Source organism: Etheostoma spectabile, chromosome 6 (assembly GCF_008692095.1).
Source record: "Etheostoma spectabile isolate EspeVRDwgs_2016 chromosome 6, UIUC_Espe_1.0, whole genome shotgun sequence".
NCBI classification, from domain to species: Eukaryota; Metazoa; Chordata; class Actinopteri; order Perciformes; family Percidae; genus Etheostoma; species Etheostoma spectabile.
The window spans coordinates 25,237,360-25,243,958 of NC_045738.1; the positions used below are offsets into that span (position 1 = coordinate 25,237,360).

General features: G+C 44.0%; 1 protein-coding gene and 1 long non-coding RNA gene across 2 annotated transcripts in view; one reads left to right on the forward strand and one right to left on the reverse strand.

Moving 5' to 3' along the window:
• The window catches only part of cdk14 (cyclin dependent kinase 14), a 205,066-nt gene that overhangs the window by 171,257 nt on the left and 27,210 nt on the right, over positions 1 to 6,599 (reverse strand).
• The window catches only part of LOC116690620 (uncharacterized), an 11,970-nt gene that overhangs the window by 4,646 nt on the left and 725 nt on the right, over positions 1 to 6,599 (forward strand). Inside the window, exons 2-3 of the long non-coding RNA XR_004332308.1 lie at positions 5,125 to 5,129; positions 5,656 to 5,660. This is a non-coding gene — a long non-coding RNA (uncharacterized LOC116690620). The remainder of the gene's footprint in view (positions 1 to 5,124; positions 5,130 to 5,655; positions 5,661 to 6,599) is intronic.

Sequence of the window (6,599 nt, forward strand, 5' to 3'; positions counted from 1 at the left end):
ATATATATATATATATATATATATAATTGGAGTAATCTGCTTCTGTAAAAAACAGGGGGTGACTAAGAAAGAGAGACTTTCTTACTTGTTGCCAAGGGCTTCAAGCTATGAGACACTCTGAACAGACGCTATTGAGTGCCTGCATCCAGACGCCATCCGGGGGTGGGTCTGTGCCCCAGGGCGGGTGTGACTAAAGGCGGTGATCACTACAAGCTGATGTAAAAGATTGGAGTAAGGTAAACGGGGTGGACGCCGATCCCTGATTGGATAGAAAATGCACTGAAGAGTCTGCTAAAAACCTCCAGCGTGAGTTTAAATCCACCTTCAGGAAGACAGGAACACACAAACTCAAACTGTTGTTGTAAAGTAGCCACTGCCAGGTAGAAGTGACCTTTACGGTACCAGGTTAATACAAAGAAAATCTGTAGTGGTGAACACCGTTTGACCTAAGGAGCCTGATTGGACTGAATGTCTAGTCTAAATGTTCTCTTGACTCTCCCCTCCAGTGCATTTCTCTCTCTCTCCTCTCCCTCTCTCTCTCTCTCTCTCGCCCTCGTCTGTCTGTCTGTCTTTCTCCACACCGTTTCAGTAGGGGTGGAGCGCCTTCAAAATTTTGGTATCTACAAAAACATTTGCGAGATGGACATTATTTTCTTACGTTATTACGCTGCATTGAAGCGAGCTACTCCGTCTCTGTCCCTGTGATCAGAGCCAGAACCAGAGACGGCATGGACAGCATCTGTGTCCCAAAAGGAGACGGTAGGGACAAGATAGTGTCCCGACAGGAGACTGTATTCTCTTACTTGCCTATTGTATGTTTTACTTATCTATTATCCTAGCTTTAGTTACTTTGCATAGTCCTTTTGATTAGACAAAATATTAAGAGTAAATGTATGTATTTATTGAGCTTTAACGTGCTACAGGGACCATTCACACATTGGGGCCGAGGCTGCCACCTGATATTTCACACACATTTCTTGCCCGAGGACACAGACACTGGACTGCAGGGATCGAACCACCAACCTTTCGATTGGCAGGAAACCGCTCTACCACTGAGCCACAGCCGTCCTATTAGATGAAGAGGAGACTTTATTGTTCCAGTGGTTAGATTCACAAACTAGCTGCCAAATCAAACAAAATGCAAAAGTAGTGTAACACATCATAAGTCAGAGACAGTAATATTGCAATATAACTAACTACTCTCAAATGACAGTAACTAGTAATCTATAATGTATTACATTTTGGAAGTAACTTCCACACACACAGACACACATAAGCCCTTTCGTATTATGGTCAGGTGAAAACAGGGTCGAAAAGAAAAGCTGGTATTTATTTGGCTGCGAAGGTCAGAAAGCCCAACTTTATTTCTCCTCTCTCCTCACACACACAGCCATTCATTAAAGGCAGTGTTTACCTTGACATTTAAGGCTGACATCAATTATTTTGGCCCGGTGCAAGAGACAAGCAGTGATGGAAAATAACACAAAGAACGGCTGGATTCTGCCCCGTTCTGAAGGTCTAAGAATCCCTGTGAAGTGATGTGTATATCAGTCAATCTGTCTAACACCTGTATGATGTGTGTGTTAGATATAAAAGACTGAACTGCCTAAATAGCATGCTTTATTACTGAATAAATGGAACATTGATGGCCTGTTGGGTCTCAACTTCATTACACTTCAGACCAGCAGGAGTACACAACAGAAAGAGCCTTTGTCATTGCCTTTAAAAAAAAAAAAAAAAAAAAAGTCATCATGATGGCCTTGGGGTTTAAGATGCTGACAGCATAACCGCAATGTCCCCGTTTATGTCCGGTCGGGGACTTGTTGCATGTCATCCCCCATCTCTCCCTCCTCATTTCCTGTCAACTCTCTACTGTTGGTTAAAGTTGCACCCATCGATATTTCTATATGAACACTATATCAAAAGACAATGTGTAGGCGCGGCCTCCAGCTCACCCAGTAAGAGCGTGCGCCCCATGTAGGCTGAGTCCTTGGCAGCGGCCCAGGTTTAAATCCGACCCACGGCCCTTTGCTGCATGTCGTCCCCCCTTTCTCTCCCCTGTCCTCTCTTGAAGCTGTCCTGTTGATTAAAGGCCATTAAAGCCCCAAAAAATTATCTTTAAAAAAAGACAATCACAAAACTCTATTAATCTCCTCCGCTCTTTGGAGCATGTTGGCGTCTTTTGGTTAATTTTTCAGCCTACAAATTCACGGTTTACAGTAGTAAACCTCATCCCTCCTTGCTTCCAAAAGCAGGCAGCTGGTTTTGGTAAAAAAGCTCTGATAAAACCCCGTCCACTACCTGCCGACAGCAAACAGCAGACAAAGGACATACTGAAGCACGTAGCAGCTAAGGAGACAGATATGTTGTCAGGAGCTGGTGGAGAAACGATCTGATAGTGTTATGTAGTCACTGTTTTCACCTTGGTTTGACTAGTTTATTATACTGAACCCAGCCATCCTGCGCCCCCCACCCCCACTGACCATCACATCCCCAATATGATCAAAAACCTAATGAGAAAATGATTACTGCGAACCTGAGCTGCTGTCGGCTGCTGCACATTTACGCATTATTACCATTAGATGCGTCGCATGTCTCCCAGACATGTAAGTACGCACAATGCTGCAGGATTCCAGCTGGCAGCGTCACGGAGACAGACTGATGCTTCTCTGGTGGACGACCTTTTACTTTTTTTATTTCCATGGGCTGTACAATTAGAGAAACTGTTGCACATTGCAACCACTAAAAGAACAGCGGGGGTTTGGACTTCAAGTCTTACTTTGCCTAAAAATCTACAAGGGTAATGAGCAATGTGCATGACTGGCAGCCTAACCCACAACATAACCTTCTGAGTCACAGTTATGATATTTCATTCTTTTCCAGAGATCAACTTACGCCATCACTTTATCTGGTGCGCAGTCAGGGCCCATTTCCTGCCTGCACACACACCAACAGCACAGACCCCCGGAGCATATGGGGGAGCTCTGCAGCCTTAAACATGATGGATGGGACATCACATTCAACGCCATCATCGCCGCATGCTCCACGACAGAGGCACAACTGGCTGTTTCCTCATCTCCATTTGCATTTTAATATCTCAGCAATATCTAAACCATTAGGCTCCCTCCAGGACGATTAGCAGAGGGTTAATTAAAGACGCGATTAGACCGCTCCAAATTTATAATGAGATGCTTTCCCAGCCCCCTGCGCTGACACTCGGGGCTCCCGCTGACCATGATGACTGAGCGAACTCATTTTAAAACATATTCTATACTACATCTCCCAGAATTACCTCTTCAGGACCCACAGGCTGGTGAGGGTGATGGAAGGAGAAGCTAATTTGCACAGATAGCGCTAATCCTCCGAGGCAGGGGAAGGAAAAGTTATGCTGAGGAAAATTAAAATGAGTCCTCAATATGGACTCCTCCGGAGGGACGTGAGAGCCGAGTGAGCACACGGAGGGTTAACAAGTCTCTTCGCTTTCAGCTCAGCCATCATCCTTAGATTGGGAACATTTCTGACCCCGAGCCGCGCAGATTAGCCAGCAGCTGTCACAAATCAGATTGGCGGAGCCAAGTAAACACGTCCAATGGCGACAACTTGAACTGTGACAACGAGTCGGTCAGGATTAGCCGCTACGGTGGGAGTCGCACGGAGGCAAACACACGCATAGCACTCAAAGTTAATGAGTTCACTCAATCCAAAAGGCTATACGCTAAAATTGGACTCATGGAGTGGGACAGCAGATCATCCTGTCTATTCATTTCTTTATTTTTAAATCCCTAATCTTAACCCTCACCGCTATGATCCTGACCTCAGCTGTAGACCGGAGGACGTAACGTCTGTGAGGGACGTTTTGGAGCTTTGGCTCACCACTCCTTTGTAGCTTTGTCAGTCACCAGAACCTAAAACATTGGAAGTAAGTCAATGGGAAGAGAGGCTAGTTTGAGTTGAGTTGGGACAAGAAGCAACCACCATGACTTCCTGTACCAGGAGACATGTCAATCAAGTCAAGATTTCCCAAAAGCCAAGGCCCAATGGTGCAATCTGGCAGTCTGTCGTTGTTGTATACTACCACAACAGTGTACAACAAGAGTAGTTTTAATGCATCTTACTTTTCACTCTTTAGCCAATGCATTATTTCTCCAGGTCAGCAGTTGTGCATTCAGTGCCCTTTGTTTATAACTCTTTCCTCAAAATGTAAAAATATGGATGCCTCTCTGTTAATAAATAGCTATCTCCCCTCATAACTCTTCCCAGCAGTAGAATAACAGCTGGACAGCTTCTAGTGGAAGATTTAGATGAGGCAAAACATTTCTTCTTCAAAATGTTCGGTTCTTCCAGTTTCAAAAGTTTCAAAGTTCCATTTTCATAAAATGTGTGTTGGCAAATGTTCCAGTGTTAGGTCATTAAACTCGGCATAGTTCATTCTAATGTATTCTAGAGGAAAGAAACTAATCTGTTTCTTAAAAAGGTAACGGGACGGTCCGTTACAGCCAGGGCTTGAAATTAACCCCCGCCCACCCGCCAAATACGGGGGAATTTTGCAACTGGCGGGTAACACTGCGGGTAATCTACCTGCCACCTTGGCAGGTAGCCAGTGAGAGTTGAGTGATTCAGATGCGTAACTATCGGTAAGCACAGTACGCGGTTGCTTACGGGCCCGGGCCAATCAATGTGCGTCCAAGAGGAGCTAACAGCTAACAGACGCTACTAGCACCGGTCACTGCTGTTGTCTGAAAAACAACCAACGGGACAAAATGTTGCGTTTACTGGTAAACTGGTAAACCTAAAGACCGACATATAACCGACTGCTATCGGTTGAGTTTTCCTCCCGTTACTCGGTCTTTTGTGACTGTCTCCATCTAGAAACTAAGCTGCACGGGGTGCGGGGTACTCTGACTGTCTCAAGATCAGACGGTAGTAGCGGTAGATGGGCTTTGCAAAAAACCCGGAGCGTTCTATGAAATGACGCTTTAAAAAAAAAAAAAAAAAATCGCTCAATCGCGCAAATTTGATCGTGGGAAGTCAAAATCGTGATCGCGATTAAAATTCGATTAATTGTGCAGCCCTAAGTTCAAGTCCAATACGTCCTTTATCAAACCATCTGAATGTGTGTCCCAGCCCAGGTTAGGACATGATGCCTTTATGCTGGATAATCAAGGCACCCACCCCTACTACAGCACGGGATGACGGCGCAATGTCCACGAGTAGGCTACCATGAACAGGACAGGATAGGATCATAGAGACACACACATTGCTGTTTTTCACCTTTATGAGGCAAAAAAACTGACTGGTAAAACGTGACTGAGGCAGGTGGAGTTTTACTTTTTTTTTTGACCACCTGTCACGTTGCACCTGTTGAAAAAAACCTGTCCCTTATGAGTCTGCCTTTGTCACAGGATTATTGAAAAGGGTCTTTGTGGAATCCGAGCCTTTACCTGAGTCAGCATCTTGTCCCTTCATTAGATAGCTTCAGTTTGCAGTTTCAATGATTGAGAAGGAGAGTTTTAGTGCTCCACAGTGGTCCAAATGGAAGGTAGTAGCCATTATTAACTAATCTGGGCTTCCTAATTAATTATTTTGTGTGCACACATTGACAGAATGGTTTTTCTACAGTTGTTACTCCAGATCAATACTAAGCATATTAATTAGATTGGGTATGAGCCAGGATGCGACCAAAGCACATCAAACAGTTTCTTTTCCAGTGGATGGATTACAGTGGATAGCTAGGAATGGGAGAGAGAGATGGGGGATGACACGGAGCAAGGATTCGGATTCAAACCCGGGCCAGTGCAGGACTCAGGGGGGGGCTAGAAGCCGCCCCTCTTTTCCAGTGTCTATACAAAATGAAGTGTTTCTGCAGTCACTCAGTTTATAGTGCTGCACCAATCTCTGGCCTAATGTCACATTACACATAAAAATGATTCACAGTGAGTCTTAAACATGTTGAATTTGGGCAAAATATACTGTCGTTATGTTCTGGGAACATAGATCTTGCAATAAGGCAAGGTGTGGATTAGTTAGAGTAAGAATTAGTCTTTTTATTCCCTCGCCTCGACACCTGCCAGGCTCCATCTAACTCGTCATGTTGATTTCTACTGAGCTGGCAGCACACTCATCATGGTGCTCTGATGACGGCTGGTTTTATTAAAAAAATAAAAAATAACTCTCATGCTTTCTCTCTTAGGCAAGGGTGTAGGTTTTCTTTAGACATCGGAGGGGACACATTATTACCGAGTGATTTGAATGTCAAACCTTTCATTTCCTGCATTCTGGTGACATTTTAGTCAACAATGTGTTGCACAAGTAGACATAATTATTGTTTATAGATCTCAACATTTTCCATCACACTAATGTCACCAAAAAAAAGAGAAAGAAAACAGACAAGGTGCTGCAAGGTTAACCCTTGTGCTGTCCTCCCGGGTCAAAAACGGACTAAATTTTGACATTTTTGTCCCTTTTTCAGACTTTTTTGTTTAGTTTTCACTACCACCACTCTACTAGTTTTATTACTTTTTGGAATTCATGGTCAATAACCCACATTTGTATAGAATTTGACCTAATGTTTGAATTAAAAAAGCAGAAATTATGAATTA